Genomic DNA, 17080 nt, shown 5'->3' on the forward strand with positions numbered 1-17080 from the left:
GTCAAAAATTGATAGACCTATAGATAATCATGTAGCCTTTCCTACACTTCCAGTGACCTGAAAGCGTACTGGAGAGTTTTACTGATAAAGATCTTCCTTTTATAGTTTCTAAAATTGTTTCCTGTAACTTCAACCTATTCATCTGGCTGGACTGATAAAGATTAAATATCTTTTTTCTTCCACAAGTCAGCCTTTTTAAAAATCAGCATAATCTTTGCAAATAGTCTCCATGTTAAATATTCTTTGTCCTGGCTGGGCATGGTGCCTAACGCCTGTTATTCCAGCACTTTGGGAGGCCCAGGTGGCCAGATGGCTTGAGGGTCAGGAGTTTGAGACCAGCCTGGCCAACACGGTGAAACCTTGTCTTTACTAAAAATACAAAAATAAGCTGGGCATGGTGGCAGGGGCCTGTAATCCCAGCTACTCGGGAGGCTGAGGCAGGAGGATCGCTTGAACCCAGGAGGTGGTCGCTGCCGTGTCGAGATCATGCCACTGCACTCCAGCCTGGGCGACAGAGTGAGACTCCGTCTCAAAAATACAACTAAATAAATAAATATTACTAGTTCTGATTCCAGTTGGATATGGTTTTCTACTTTTCTTTTCTTTTTAAGATAGGGTCTTTCTCTGTCACCGAGGCTGGAGTGCAGTGGCACCATCACAGCTCACTGCAACCTCAACCTTCCAGGCTCAAGCAATCCTCCTACCTCAACCTTCAGAGTAGCTGCGACTACAGGTACATGCCACAATGCCCAGCTGAGTTTAAAAAAAAACTTTTGTAGAGACAGGGATCCCACTATGTTGTCCAGGCTGGTCTCAAACTCCTGATTGGGCTCAAGTGATCCTCCTCCCTTGGCTTCCTAAAGTGCTGGGATTACAGGTGTGAGCCACCATGCTCAGCCTGGTTTTCTCATTATCTTGACTGCCTTCTTCAGATGTGCATGTCAGAGTTTACCTCAAAAAGTGGCTCCCCAAATTCAGCACAAAACTCCTGCAGAGAGCCTAACCAGAGCAGAATGCAACGAACCTATTAATTCTCTGGGCCCGTACTTTAAAATTATATTCGGTACTTTCTCTCATCACCACATCATTTTTTTGTATATTAGATGTGCAGATAACCCTTATGTCTTTTGCACATTCATTCAAGAAGCATTGATTAAACATGTATGATGCAACCACACAAGCTTCCCTTTTTTCCAGGCTTCCTTTTCCTAAACTCAGCTTTTGTTGTTGTTGTTAAGCAAAATAGTCTTATTTTCACTTTTTCCTCTAAGCAGGCATTACCACTTGACATATGATATATTGATTTTATTTGTCTATTATCTATATCTGCTCCTAAAATATTATTTGGGCCGGGCATAGTGGCTCACACCTGTAATCCCAGCACTTTGGGAGGCCGAGGTGGGCGGATCATGAGGTCAAGAGATCGAAACCATCCTGCCAACAAGGTGAAACCCTGCCTCTACTAAAAATATAAAAATTAGCTGGGCGTAGTGGCATGCGCCTGTAGTTCCAGCTACTCGGGAGGCTGAAGTAGGAGAACCACTTGAACCCAGGAAGTGAAGGGTGCAGTGAGCCGAGATCGCCTCACTGCACTCCAGCCTGGCAACAGAGCGAGACTCCGCTCAAAAAAAATAAACAGGCCGGGCGCAGTGGCTCACACCTGTAATCCCAGCACTTTGGGAGGCCGAGGCGGGTGGATCACAAGGTCAGGAGATCGAGACCATCCTGGCTAACTCGGTGAAACCCTGTCTCTACTAAAAATACAAAAAATTAGCCGGGAGTGATGGCGGCCACCTGTAGTCCCAGCTATTCGGGAGGCTGAGGCAGGAGAATGGCGTGAACCCGGGGGGAGTTTGCAGTGAGCCGAGATAGCACCACTGCACTCCAGCCTGGGTGACAAAGCGAGACTCCGTCTCAAAAAAAAAAAAAAAAAAAATAATAATAATAATAATAATAATAAATAAAATATCTGGAACATAACAGGCACTATAATATTTGCTGAACTAATTCACGAATAGAGAGAAGAGTTTAAAACATCACATTCTTTATGGCTTCTGGACAAGAGGCTCCAGGCTACTGCTAGATGATCTTAGAGCTTTACCAATAAACATAGGTAATCAGAAAAGCCGTATGACTGCCACATATCCTCCAGAATTTACTGTAATAGTCTAGTACAGGAATTACAGGTCTTGATTACTTTAAAACACATGGTGGCTTTTACTGTTGATTTCAGTTATGTTCCCTACTTTTTTCTATTCTAAAATATGTAATCTGAAATAGAAATATATATTCCTCTATTATCAATAGTGAGTAACTGGTAAACTCTGTTGAACTATGCTAGGAAATGTCAGAGAATACTCATCCCTAGGTCAGAGCTGAGCTACCATCTCTATCTCTATACAGTTGTGCCTCTAATGTACTGACTCCAACCATGATTACCTTCAAGGATAGTCAGTTTAAATGTCACTTCCCTTGTGGCTTCACTGTTTCAGAAAGAGTTGTAACTGTACAATCTGTGGTTTGACTTCAGATCTTCAGATTCGTCTAAATTCAAAACATATCTAAGGAGCCGCCACTGTTTATAATATACTACCTGGCATTCCCTTCTATGGAAATCTCAGGGTGCTCCCTTCCCATGGGGTCATTACTGTTAAGTTATATGTGAACCTATTCCATTCTTACTGAATTACAGTACAAATGTATTATAGCAGGTAGAACTCTCTCTCCATGTCAGTTTAGTGCAATTGTTCCCAAACTGTGCTGTACATCAGAATCACATGTAAGTCTTTTATAAGCATAGTATCCCCAGCCAACTCTGGACTTACTGAATCCAAACTAGAGGTGGGGGTCCAAGAGCACTTTGGGAGGTCGAGACAGGTGGATCACGAGGTCAGGAGATCGAGACCATCCTGGCTAACACAGTGAAACCTCGTCTCTACTAAAAAATATAAAAAATTAGCCGGGCACGGTGGTGGGCGCCTGTAGTCCCAGCTACTTGGGAGGCTGAGGGAGGAGAATGGCGTAAACCCAGGAGGCGGAGCTTGCAGTGAGCTGAGATCCGGCCACTGCACTCCAGCCTGGGCGACAAGGCGAGACTCCATCTCAAAAAAAAAAAAAAAAAAAAAAAAAAAAAAAAGAATATTTTTAAATGGCTCCTAAGATAATTCCACTTGGAAACTATGTACTGGTTTAGAGTACAAGAAAAATTCTCATGATGCAATGCCTTATCTCCTGGGTAAAATATAATGTCTAGGCATAAAGACATACATACTGGCATTCCAAGCTGCATATTGGATGAAATACATTTAATGATTTAATCATAATTGAAGATAAACTTGACAGCACTTAGGATATGTCTACTTTAAAGGAACTCATATACGATATTGGTGAAAGTAACTCATAAGAATTCCCAAACTAGTCTCTAACCTCTGTTGCTCTCATCCCACATAGTAATTATTGCCCCAGCCAATTAGGTCCTGTAGACCTTCTGAACCAGAATACCTTCCTCCCCTTTCTTTTCTACTGGCCTCAGGACAGCAAATAGTCTTTCAAACCTTTGCTAGTATAGCACCACACATATATTTCTGTTATCCTGTATTACCATAATTTGAATACCTATCTGTCTTTCCCTACTAGAATGTGAGCAGAAGAGCAGGGATTGTTTCTTATCAACTGCTGCAGTCTCAGCTGCTACCAATGAGCTGGCAACAAGCAGTAAATAAATCTTTGCTTAGTGAAGAAATGAAAGAAAATGCCCATTTTGAAGTCTTATTCAAGTAAGATCATCTTAAGGGTTCCAGTCCTAAAAATTATCACCAAAAGATTCTATGATACTAAATTTAAAAATAGCATAATTCGAACATTTTCCAAGATAATTAATAAGAATTTATTAAGTATCCACTGCAAGCCAAAATGCTAAAGTTACAAAGATAAATAGGCTTTGTTCTTGATAATTGGGTAAATAATACATGTTCTCAGGATGAAAGAGTTACCACCCTACCCTGTCATTGGTTTACGATCTACATTCACAGTGCCTTGCAGGCCAAACTCTGTTAAGACTGCAGGTGCCCCAACCGTCCACCAAGGTAGCTAAAAAATACCAGACTGAGAATCCAGATCAACATCTCCATGTTGCTTAGCCCATGACAGCTCTCCAGGGTTGACTCCAACAGGAAAACTTAAAAAGCTGAGTTGCAGAGTCTCCTATCATCATTATAAATAATTTTAATGTCTGTGTAACTATTATTCAAAAAAGGAAACTATCTCCTGGACTAAAACAAACAAAAACGATTCCTACTGGCATACATCTGGAATATTTTCATGTTAAAAAATTAAAGTTTGGCCGGGCGCGGTGGCTCAAGCCTGTAATCCCAGCACTTTGGGAGGCCGAGACGGGCGGATCACGAGGTCAGGAGATGGAGACCATCCTGGCTAACACGGTGAAACCCCGTCTCTACTAAAAAAAATACAAAAAACTAGCCGGGCGACCTGGCGGGCGCCTGTAGTCCCAGCTACTCGGGAGGCTGAGGCAGGAGAATGGCGTAAACCCGGGAGGCAGAGCTTGCAGTGAGCTGAGATCCGGCCACTGCACTCCAGCCCGGGCGACAAAGCGAGACTCCGTCTCAAAAAAAAAAAAAAAAAAAAAAAAAAAAAATTAAAGTTTACTCATAGAACTAATACAGAATATAATACAGATGCCCTGATTTATTACTCAAACATTCATGTAGCTTTGAAACCTCTACTCTCTTTGCTTTGCAGGCAGAGTATAATAAACAATTACTAGAGCAAAAAATTGTGGTCTTGAGTTTCTGGAAGATTTAATGTCTTCATCCTTATTTTGCATTTCCCTTACCCCAGAAGTTTCCCAATCCTTAATAAAGGAAATAATTATAGAACTGGAGAAAGATGTTTTATTAAGCTAGAATAAGGTAAATAATAAAATCTTATATTAAGCTGGAACTGATATTAACAATCATGTTTTCCAGTCACATCAGTTTACAGATGAAAAAAAATCTGATCGTAGGAGCCAGAAACTCTGATTCCCAGGTTAGTGCTAACACTAATTTGCACAATAAATAAAAGCAAAAATTCCAGACATTCAGAAACTTAAGATCTACTAAATGCATGTCATTCAAAAGTTTTGTTAAGAGTTAAGAATTGTTATAAATGTGCAAACAGAAGCCTTCCATAGCTGGCCATAGACAAGGATTTCCTGTAGAAGGGGAAGAAAATAAAATTTTAAAACATATTTTCACAGAATACCATCTTTAAAAAACCTGTAACATGAGATAAATAGTATCCTCTCTATATAGGCACTTCTTTTATGCCTCAATCCTGCAAGACCCAAGTATTCATTCATTTATGCACTCAGCAAATATTTACTAAGCACCTATTACATGCTAGGCACTGGGAAATACAGCAATGAACAAAACAAAATTCCTGCTCACAAGGAAGTTACGTTCTTGTGGTAAAAGAATGTATTTTCAGGTCATGATAATTACAATGGAGAAACAAAAAGTGGGGAAATTTGATAGGGACAGTGGATGGTAGGATTACGATTTTAAATAGAATGCTCAGAGAAAGTCTTATTGAGAAAGTAAAATCTTAATAAAGATTTAAATAAGGTTAGGTTAGGCCTGGCACAGTGGCTCAAGCCTGCACTCCCAGCACTTTGGGAGGCCAAAGAAGGAGGATCACTTGAGCTCAGGAATTCGAGACCAGACTGTGCAACATAGTGAGACCCCATATCTACAAAAAATTTTTTAAAATTAGCTAGGTATCATGGCATGCACCTCTAGTCCCACCTACTCAAGAGGCTGAGACAGGAAGATCACTTGAGCCCAGGAGATTCAGGCTGTAGTGAGCGTATTCGCACCACTGTACTCCAGTCTGGGCAATGGAGCAAGACCCTGTCTCAAATAAATAAATAAATAAATAAATAAATAAATAAATAAATGAAGTTAGGCAGCAAGCCATGTAGATACGAGGGACAAAGCATTCAAGATCAAGATCTCGTAGCCTACCAGTTTCAAAGAAACTGCACGAAGACAATATGGTTAAAGCTGCATGAACAAAGTAACATGTGAGAACATGAAATCAGGGGCATGAGGGCCAGATCAAAGGAGAATCTACACTTGAAAATTTCTATTAAAAATATGAAATATTATCTTAGCTAACATGAATTAAGTCAACAGCCTTAGTAGGGATAATCGAATTTAACAGGAGATTTAGCATGAATTGCTAACGGTAGAATTTCTGATAATATCAACAGGTTACTCGAGACATTAATTTTGGACATTCCCAGCATCCATTAAATTGTACTTCAGAGTATTATCAACTACTCTTCCGACTAGCTTTGATGCATCATCAGTCAATTTACTAGGTGGTGAGTGCTGAAAGGAAGAAAAGAAGGCAGAAGATGAGAGAATTCATATGCTTTCAATTGCAAAAGAAGTAGAGAAGTGTTTTACTTTCCGTATCTCAGGAGGATATGCTAATATATAATTCAGAATAACCAGGTGGCCAGTCAGATAATGGTTCACAATTAAAAGCTGAAGTCTAACAAATTCCACAGAGCCAACTTACCCTTTACCCAATACTCGTAACACTGTAAGCAACTCAAGGACAACAGTTTATTTCTCTGCATTCCTCAGAGTCTACTATAGAGAGTTATTTTAGGGCCTCACATTTTATACTGCCTTGCTAATAGACATAAAAATTACCTGAATTCATGAAAAAAGGTTCTCCATCTGAGTTGTAGAGCATACATCTTTCTTACACACCCATCTTTAAACACCTGGGCTACAGAGAAGCATCACATTTTCTCTTTCTTATGTTCCTCTATATTCCTCAAAATAATGTATTCTACTCCAAAATGACAAGGGTTTATCTCAATTTTATCTTCTAAAGTATCCATATGTTTCAGATCCCTTATCCTGAATTATTTTCCTCAGATATCTACTGACAAGCTCCTGGGTTCTCAAACTATAATGACAATTATAAACTACAATGTGTCATACAAACATACAGTGTTAATATTTATTTTGTGCAACCAAATACAATGAAGTCTCACAAAGTACCCACTGTTCTACGGATTTATACGTAACTATAGGTGGCAAGACCTCTTCGATCTTTAGAATAATTTCCAGACTCAAATTGGCTTTAAATTCTTTTATGTTATTTCTAACCAGCATTTTTAAATGAGCTAAATTTATATCCTATGCTCTTTATTACTTATTTTATCTGAGCTAAGATACATAAAAATAATGATTTGAAAATACATATCAAACACTATTGTATTTTTTTTTTTTTTTTGAGATGGAGTCTTGCTCTGTCACCCAGACTGGAGTGCAATGGCACCATATCAGCTCACTGCAACCTCCACCTCCTGAGTTCAAGTGATTCTCCTGTCTCAAGCTCCCAAGTAGCTGGGATTACAGGCATCCACCACCATGCCAGGCTAATTTTTTGTATTTTTAGTAGAGATGAGGTTTCACCATATTGGCCACACTGGTTTTGAACTCCTGACCTCAAGTGATCTGCCCGCCATGGCCTCCCAAAGTGCTAGGATTACAGGCATGAGCCACCTACCACGCCCGGGCAACACAATCGTATTAAGAATATCCCCTATGGGCCGGGCACAATGGCTCACACCTGTAATCCCAGCACTTTGGGAGGCCAAGGTGAGTGGATCACCTGAGGTCAGGAATTCGAGACCAGGGTGGCCAACTTGGTGAAACCCCATCTCTACTAAAAATATGAAAATCAGCTAGGCGTGTGGCAGGCACCTGTAATCCCAGCTACCTGGGAGGCTGAGGCAGGAGAATCACTTGAACCTGCGAGGCGGAGGTTGCAGTGAGCCAAGATCGTGCCATTGCACTCCAGTCTGGGTGACAGAGCAAGACTCCATCTCAATAAAGAAAAAAAAAAGGCCGGGCGCGGTGGCTCAAGCCTGTAATCCCAGCACTTTGGGAGGCCGAGACGGGCGAATCACAAGGTCAGGAGATCGAGACCATCCTGGCTAACACGGTGAAACCCCGTCTCTACTAAAAAATACAAAACACTAGCCGGGCGAGGTGGTGGGCGCCTGTAGTCCCAGCTACTCGGGAGGCTGAGGCAGGAGAATGGCGTAAACCCAGGAGGCGGAGCTTGCAGTGAGCTGAGATCCGGCCATTGCACTCCAGCCCGGGCGACAGAGCGAGACTCCGTCTCAAAAAAAAAGAAAAGAAAAGAAAAAAAAATATATGCTCTATGGATTTCATGATGGTTACATAACTGTGAATATAGTAAAATTCATTGACCTGTATACTTTAAATGGGTAAATTGTATGGTATGTGAATTATATCTTATTAAAGCTATTTCAAAAAGTGGGGAGGAAAAAACATATTCCCCATGAAAGGCAGAGAATAATGGACTCTTAAAATTCTGCCTTTATACTTTATGTTATGTCATATCCCACAATATTAAGTGTTACTAGATAAATTCAAAATATAATTGATAGGTCATCCTTTTAAACAGAAATTCACATCTGGAAAAATTCATTCTTTACTTGATAAACTAAAACAAAATACAAAAATGCTACACTAAGTGGTGCCAACTGCCCTCCTTAGCAGGTTCTTTTATCTATAACCTTCTCTCCAATCCTACTGCTATCTTACTTGAGACTCTTTCTGTTGTACTAATGTAATGATTTCCAACCACTCTCCCTACCTTCCGTCCTATTCTTGTTTTACATCGTTAACAAAGTAATCTTCCTCAAATGAAAAACTGGGAGTTGGATAAAATAAGAGATTACAAAGAATAAGATTTTACGCAACACTGTTGTGTGTTTGACCTCAGGTTCTACCACTTGTTAGCAGTTTGATCTGGTACAAATGTCTTAATCTTGTTAAGCCCTCATTTCCTCTTCTGTAAACTGTGGACAATGATATCTTCCTCAAGGGATCCGTATGAGAATTAAAGATACAGTAGAAGGAGCTCCTAAAGTAGGCACCTAGAAATGTTAGCACTTTTGCCTCTTTGAAAGTTTGAAGCATTAACCTCTCTAAAAGCTATCACATCTTTAGGGAAACCTCTTAAGGAGGATAAAGTCACAGGAGGTAGTATTTGTAACAAAAATAACAACATTGGAATGGCCTATTGAGAACACTTGCTTTTGAGTGGGGGAGTTTATTTGCGGAATCAAACTATGATGAGAAAGTTGTTTCCTAAATATGCAGAAATCCAGAGCTAGGCATGTATCTCTCAGCCAAGAACTGCTTGGATGAGACTTGCTTTCCCCCAGCAACTGCAGGGACTCATTGTCCCGAGTTTCTTTCCAAAATTCAGGTTTTTACAGTGCCTCTAATGAACCTTTTAATTATTCTAATTATGAATAAATTACTATTTGAGAAAAAGAATCAAAGCAGTAGTTTCTAACCACCTTGAAGGAATTACCTTTTTCTTCCCAATAGCTGTGTAATCACTTTTGATGGACTGGAAACAGGTCCAACAAGAGGAAGAGAAGAAATGATTAGTGACAATTGTACACCTCTCTCCAGTGGGAATTTCTAAAAACTAAAATAAGGATATAGTACTGGAGACCCACCAGGTTAAGATTTTTGATCCAATGGGAATAGTAATCCAATGCTTGGAAACTTTAGCTCAAGTTCTTAATTCCTTTTCCAGGACCTCACAGAACAAACCACATTCAAAGGATGCCATGAATGACTTCAGACAGAAAAACTTTTATTGGTAAGCTTTATTTTATTAATAATACTTAACCAATATCAATGATCATGCTCTCCTGCTCCTTCAAATAATGACCAGACTCTAGAAAGAATCTTGGTAGAGATCATGAAGAGAACATAACAAATGTCTGTATTTTCTGTTTCTAATTGCTAAAATTCTAAGTCTACACTTACAAAATAGAAATGCTTGTTGGATTTATAGGATATGAATAATTAAATGAACAGAAATGCAGTATTTGAATCTCATGATTCTGTATATTGTGACTAAAAAACATCAAGGGTAAAAGGAAACTCCAAATAAAGATTTCAGAAGACAGACAATGATGATATGCAGAACTGAATATTGCAAAAATCAGTGGACCATCTAGGGGCAATCTCTAGCCTGCAGCAGATGATGAGAGACTAGAATATGCAGAAAGTCAGAGCTAGAGAAACAAGCCAAGAATGTGTCTCTGTAGGTACAACAGTAGAGGGCAGAAACTCCTGGCTTAGGGGGCTGGATCAATCCTGTGGATGTATATTGACCTACACAGTATTTAAAAGTTGGGAGGCTGCATATAAATATTGAGGCTTCTGTTTTTATAGAAGAAGAAGTGCAGCATCTGTCACCACTGAGTTTGTAATCCCTCATGTAATCCCTTGATACAGGACATGCACCTTTCAGTTCACCACAGGGCAGAGTGACAGTGGTCACCCCACCATCTCTAGACAACAAGTATCAACTCTCATTTATCATTGAAGGTTATACTGTGGTTTGTCCCATGCAAGAGACGTAATTCTTTACACTTATGTCTCTATGAGAAGTGTTAACAGGGTTCGGAGCATGCCACCCCAAAATATGTTACTTTGGCATATTGATTATCTTGAGTTAAGGGCACTAGAAAAACAGCAGATACAAGAAGGCACTCTGACCCTCCTTTCCTTCCTGAAAGCTGAAGATAGCATTTCCATGTGAAAGGTGCCCTCCCTGTACCAGGAGGAAGGAAGACATTCTTATCACCAGAACCTGGGAGTTGAGGACAAGAGAAATCTGTACAAACAAACCTTGTCAAACTAACCCTTATCTGCCTAGTCAGTTTTCCACGACAAACTGCTCTAGTCCATATCCCTCTGCCTTGTCATGTTTTCACAATTTACTACTCTTTGTCTACTCAGTATATAAGCTTTTGGTCCTCACTGCTTCCTTGGGTCTTCATTTTCTTGTGAGGGCTCCCATGTACATGTAAATTATTGAAAACAATTTGTATGCTTTTTCTCTTGTTAATTTACATCAGTTTAATCCTTAGGCCCAGTCAGAGACCCTAAATGTACACAGAAGAAATTTTACCTCTCCTATAGTGTGAAACAAAACAATCTATTTTTTTCCCCTTATACCTGGTCCACTTACTTATATTGTCTGGGCACTTCCTGAGCAATCGTCAAATAAAATCAGATGGTGATGAAGCAGTTCACAAAAAGCAGGAGTCTACAGTAGAAGCTAGGAATCAGACAAAACAAAAGCCAAAAAGCCAGACAAAGCCCCTCAGAGTTTAGTAACTGAAAAGGTAGCAGGATCCAAATTACAATGCACACAACTTTTAACCCAGCAATGCCAGTAGTAGAGATTTATGCTACAGATACACTCATAAGCAAAATAATTTATGTTCAGTATAATTCTTTGTAGTATTATTTGTAACACCAAAAGATCAGAAAACACCCTAAATGTCACCATTAGGGGACTACATAAATAAGTTACAGTATAACCATACAATGCAACTATAAAAAAAAAAAAGAAAATTCGTTATGTGCTAATATGAAACAGACTCCAAGAGAAAAGAACAAGGAGCTGAATATACATATGTCAGTTGTGAAGGAGCAGCAGGAGGAAAGTGGGGAAGAATATAAATAACTATATATAGATTTGTTTTTACACATGCATGAAATATTTCTGGAAGGATACAGAAGAAACTGGTAGTATTAATTCCCTCAAGGAGGAGAACTTAGTAACTGAGGGATGGGGGCAGTTCTGTAGCAGGTAAAAATTAGTTTTAAAAATGTAACAAATTGGCTGAGCTGATTCCAAATATGACTAAGAAATTAAGTAATTACCAGAACTGGTGTGGCAATGACCCCCTCCCTCCATATATATGTTATTTTGCCTTGTTCAAGGATGCTGGAGATTTCAGAAGGAACTGAGAGGGGGTGAAGGGGTGAGCAGAAGGAGACTGCGATGAACTAAGGACAATGGAATAAATGGCATGGTGTCTTTTTCCATCTGGCTCCTTGAATTGGGTCTAATTCAGTCTGGTACCTCCGGGGCACCCTGAAGATTGGCAGCTCTGAAGCACTAAAGACAGCATTTCTCACACCGCTACTATCTCTCACAGAGGACCCAGTAGCAGTGGCATTGATAGATGCCACACTGGGGTGGCCTGAGAGAGGATGGACTTCCCAAGGGAGGCTGTAAGGAAGGAGTATTCGTTTCTGTTCTTGAATACATGTCACATTCCATTCGAGGGCTCCTAGAAATACTGAAGAGGACTCTGAAAGGGCTGGGGGGGTTTGTGTAAGCAAGAGGAAACTAAAAGTTATTCTCCATCTCTGCCTTTGGTGATGAAGCCTAGAAGCAATCAACCTATAAAAATATAACAGTAATATGTAGAGAAGTAAAAGAACAGAAAACAATACTCTGGCAAGAGAACCAAAGGAAATTCTTACTGAATATTTTTTAAACTTAGGCTACTGCTCACTGAACAGGAAGTAGAGAAAAAACATGAGGATGGCTGGAAAGAGGTTACTCAAGGCTCTGCTGGGAACCAACACACTTAGTTATGCAGTACCTACTTTCTAAAGTGAAATCTTTCAACTGCTTTAAAATGTTTCTTTTCTAAGCCATTGAAAGCAATGAGATCATGTTCTTGATTAAGTGCCAGGTTTTTTTCCTCTGCAACCCAGATTGTTGAAGTTAAAAAGAAGAAAAATTAGAAAAATAAAAAAGTAAAGGTAAGAAGATTTGGGAACAGAAAAGAGAGGGGGAAACCATAAATATATTTTAATAACCTAGTGGTAGAAAATTATGTAATGACCTAATATAGAGTTGTTTTGTTTTTTAAATTGAGGACATCTTGCCCTGTTCCAAAAATACAACAAAGTATTTATTTCAATTTAATTTGTCTAACTGATGTTTTCCTATTCCATTTTATCCAGAGTTAACATATACAATCTCTTTGTGCCCCACAGCACAAAATATTTATAAATACATAGATGAGCCATTTGTAAAAGACAGTTTGTGCTGAAACCATAGAGCTTTCTGAACCATAGAAAAAGATATGAGGACTAGCCTTAGGTAATTTTGGTTTACATGTTTTTCACAAGGGGAAATAAATAATATTCACTACTCTAAACAATGGACAGTAAGATAATTTCTAAGATAAGCAAAAAGTAAAATATACAAGAATTAGAAACTAAACTCCATCTTGAAATACAACTCCTAGAGGTTATAGAATAAATAACATTAACATGATCCATGTATTAATATTATTACTTTGTATCCACCACAGTGCCTTCCACCTATATCAGGAGCTATTTAATGTAATTTTATATGTGAATAGAACCTTTATACTTTTCAAAGTACCTTCACATTTCTCATTTGATGCTCACAATGCCCTGTGAAGTAGGTAGGGCAGGTTTCATTCAGTTTTACAATACTAAAAGAGATAGAGAAAAGTTAAGAGATAAATTATATGTCAGTTGTAAGTCAGAGACAGAATGCAAGGGTCCAGAACTCCTAGTCCAATGCTTGTCCAAAAGATGTCTGCAGACCATTATTCCTCCACCCACTCAATATTTATTATGCAACAACTGTGTTCTAGGAACTATTTTAGTCATTAGGAACATAACAGAGAAAAAGAATGTACGTATTTCTACCCTTAGGAAGCTTCTAGTGTAGTGAGAGTCATTACATAAATAACAATACAAATAAATGCAAAGTTGCACTTGTGATAAACATTATAATGGGGTATTGAGTGCTATAAGAACATATAATGTGGGAGGGTTGACTTTGTCGGAGAGATTGGGAAAGGATTCACCTTAGGAACTAACTATAAAGTTCACTGACTAGTCTTTTAAAAAAAATCTAAAACAGGCCAGGTGCGGTGGTTCACACCTGCAATCCCAGCACTTTGGGAGGCCAAGGCGGGCGGATCACCTGAGGTTGGGAGTTCAAGACCAGCCTGACCAACATAAGGCAACCCCGTCTCTACTAAAAATACAAAATCAACCGGGTGTGGTGGCCCATGAATGTAATCCCAGCTACTCAGGAGGCTGAGGCAGGAGAATTGCTTGAACCCAGGAGATGGAGGTTGTGGTGAGCCAAGACAGCGCCATTGCACTCTGTCTCAAAAACCATAACAAAAAAACCTAAAACAAATGTTTTTAAAAAGATAAAGCTCAGATCTGAAGGACAGACATTATATAGACAAAGAAGCAAAGGGAACATTATGTATAAAAGACCTACTATGGGAGGGGCCAAAATACAAGAGATTTTTTTTAAAAAGCAGCCTGTTTGACACACTGCCTGATCCCCAGCTTACTGCAATCAGAGTGTAAGGTTAGGGCTGGTGTTTTTTAACAAGCTCCCCAGCCGGGCCCAGTGGCTCACACATGTAATCCCAGCACTTCAGGAGGCCGAGGCGGGTGGGTCACCAGAGGCCAGGAGTTCGAGACCAGCCTGGCCAACATGGTGAAACCTCATCTCTACTAAAAATACAAAAATTAGCCAGGCGTGGTGGTGGGGGCCTGTAGTCCCAGCTACTAGCAAGGCTGAGGCAGGAGAATCACTTGAATCCAGGGAGGCGGAAGTTGCAGTGAGCCGAGATGGCGCCACTGCACTCCAGTCTGGGCGACAAGAGCAAGACTCCATGTCAAAAAACAAAAACAAGAACAAAACAAAAAACAAAGTAAGGTTTCAGTGACTCCTGCCCTATTCCAATGATTATTTCAGAGCATCTAAGATGTTTCACTCAGGAATAGCGGGTGACTGTAAACAATGCAAAAATAGAAGAACTGCTACATTCATTCAAAAGCTGCTAAATTATCTGCATTCTAGAGGGTGATATCATTTTTTGTTCTTTCCTTTTCTTTTTCTTTTTCTTTTTTTTTTTTAATTTTTTATTTTTGAGACAGAGTTTGGCTCTTGTTGCCCAGGCTGGAGTGCAATGGTGCAATCTCGGCTCACCGCAACCTCCGCCTCCCAGGTTCAAGCAATTCTCCTGCCTCAGCCTCCCGAGTAGCTGGGATTACAGGCACATGCCACCATGCCCGGCTGATTTTTTATATTTAGTAGAGACAGGATTTCACCATGTTGGTTAGGCTGGTCTGGAACTCTTGACCTCAGGTAATCCACCCACCTCAGCCTCCCAAAGAGCTAGGATTATAGGCATGAGTCACCACGCCTGGCCTCTTTCGTTTTTTTAAAGAGACAAAGTCTTGCTTTCTTGCCCAGGTTGGCCTGAAACTCCTAGCCTCAAACAATCCTCCCATCTTGGCCTCCCAAAATGCTGGGATTGCAGGCCTGAGCCCCCATCATTTTTAATCTAGAAAGGAAGAATTTATGAAGGTGGTGCCATCGCCCTAGGCTTTTAGGGGTGAACTGAATTTCCACAGATAGAAAAAGGCTACTACTCCAGATAAAGAAAAGAAGCAAATGAAAAGATACCCCTGGCCAGGTGAGGTGGCTCATGCCTGTAAACCGAACACTTTGGGAGGCCAAGGCAGAAAGGATCACTTGAGGCCAGGAGTTCAAGACCAGCTGGAGCAACATAGCAAGACCCCGTCTCTACCAAAAAAAAAAAAAAAAAATTTGCCAGGAGTGGTGGTGTGCGCCTGTAATCCTAGCTACTCTTAAGGCTGAAGTTGGAGGATCACCTGAGCCCAGGAGTTTGGGACTGCAGTGAACTATGATTCTATGATTGTGCCACTGTATTCCAGTCTAAGATAATGAGCAAGACCCTGTCTCTTAAAAAACTAAAAATAACAACAAAAAAAAGATACCCCTTGCTGCTTCCTATGAGTGTGAATATTTTATTTTACTGTAGCCCTTCCTAAGTGGTACTTATTTTTAGAAATATCATTCCCATAATACCTGAAAGTTGCAGAGGTCTTGCAGCTTACAAATCTTTAATTTTACACTCACAACAAATTCTATTACATTGCAAGAGCAGATATTAATTTTCTCGATTTTGCAGATAAAACTAGCTGAGGGAGGTTTACTTGTGCAAAGTCACAATTCAACACTGCTCTTTGTTTTTAACATATAGATTCCTGACCAACATGATGTGGAAAACTTATCAAAGTCTGTTATCTGAAATATGGAGAACTGAGTAGGCCTGCGATACCAGACATACAAGAACTCCAGTATGACAAATTGAAACAATAGCCTGTTATCCTGGCTTAAATTAATAAAGGCAATGAGCAAGAGGTCTCCTGAGGCAGTCAAAAAGAGAAAATGACAGAAGGAGATTCAATGAGGGATCTATGATGACACCTAATAACTGAAGTATAAAAAAAAATTATGGACAAGGGAGAAAAAACAAAACTAAGTAGCATAATATACTGAGGGACAAAAATGAATAGATGGCGGACACGTTTCACCTTCAAAACTTACTTTCTAATTTTTAAAGTTATTTTTCAGTTGTCTCCCATAAATTACCTTCAAGAAAACTTTGATGATCATCACACTTTCTAAATCTATGCTGTTCCTGGCTGTAAAACATGTTTATTCTTCTCTTCCTTTTCTAACACAGGGGGGCTCTAGAAATGATGAGTCTTGCCTTTGAGATTAAACCTCCACTTTGCGCAAAATATTGTGGAAGATACAAAGAGGAGCTCTCCAGTTTCAAGGTTAGTATTTTGGCAATACTGGTAGGTACTAAGAATACTTCCCAAGATTGTATTGAAGAAAATGTGTTGAGTTGCACTCTATTTTCATAAACAAAAAGGACTTTTTTTTAAATAGAAGAACAAAAATTTCAGAGCCATGATGAAAGAATTCCATGTCACACAGAAATTGATCCAAGGAACTGGAGGCCTTTGGGTTATGAATCTATCCGGCCTATAAGCAAGTACTCTTATGAGATAATAATGTTGTACATATAAGAATAATTTTCCTTTAGGGTGGCATAAAGTTAGAAAGAACAGAGATTAGGAATAAACATTAACTGCTAGTGAGAAAAACAGAATTTCAATGACTACGGATAACAAACAACTTATTACTACAACCCAAAAGATTTAGGACATCTGTACAGAAATGCTGACACCCACTTCAAAACTGCTAGAATCAGTTTATAAGTCTCTTTTTCCATGCCAGCTATGCT

General features: G+C 39.6%; 1 protein-coding gene and 1 long non-coding RNA gene across 16 annotated transcripts in view; one reads left to right on the plus strand and one right to left on the minus strand.

Moving 5' to 3' along the window:
- HMBOX1 (homeobox containing 1) overlaps positions 1 to 17080 on the minus strand; it is a 186000-nt gene that overhangs the window by 123593 nt on the left and 45327 nt on the right. The gene's annotated exons all lie outside the window — the stretch shown is intronic.
- LOC115899662 overlaps positions 1 to 17080 on the plus strand; it is a 172936-nt gene that overhangs the window by 111759 nt on the left and 44097 nt on the right. For both annotated transcript variants that reach the window (XR_004059284.1, XR_004059286.1), the window contains exons 3-4: positions 9667 to 9732; positions 16511 to 16607. This is a non-coding gene — a long non-coding RNA (uncharacterized LOC115899662). The remainder of the gene's footprint in view (positions 1 to 9666; positions 9733 to 16510; positions 16608 to 17080) is intronic.

The sequence above is a fragment of the Rhinopithecus roxellana genome, chromosome 9, assembly GCF_007565055.1.
Source record: "Rhinopithecus roxellana isolate Shanxi Qingling chromosome 9, ASM756505v1, whole genome shotgun sequence".
In the NCBI taxonomy this organism is placed as follows: Eukaryota; Metazoa; Chordata; class Mammalia; order Primates; family Cercopithecidae; genus Rhinopithecus; species Rhinopithecus roxellana.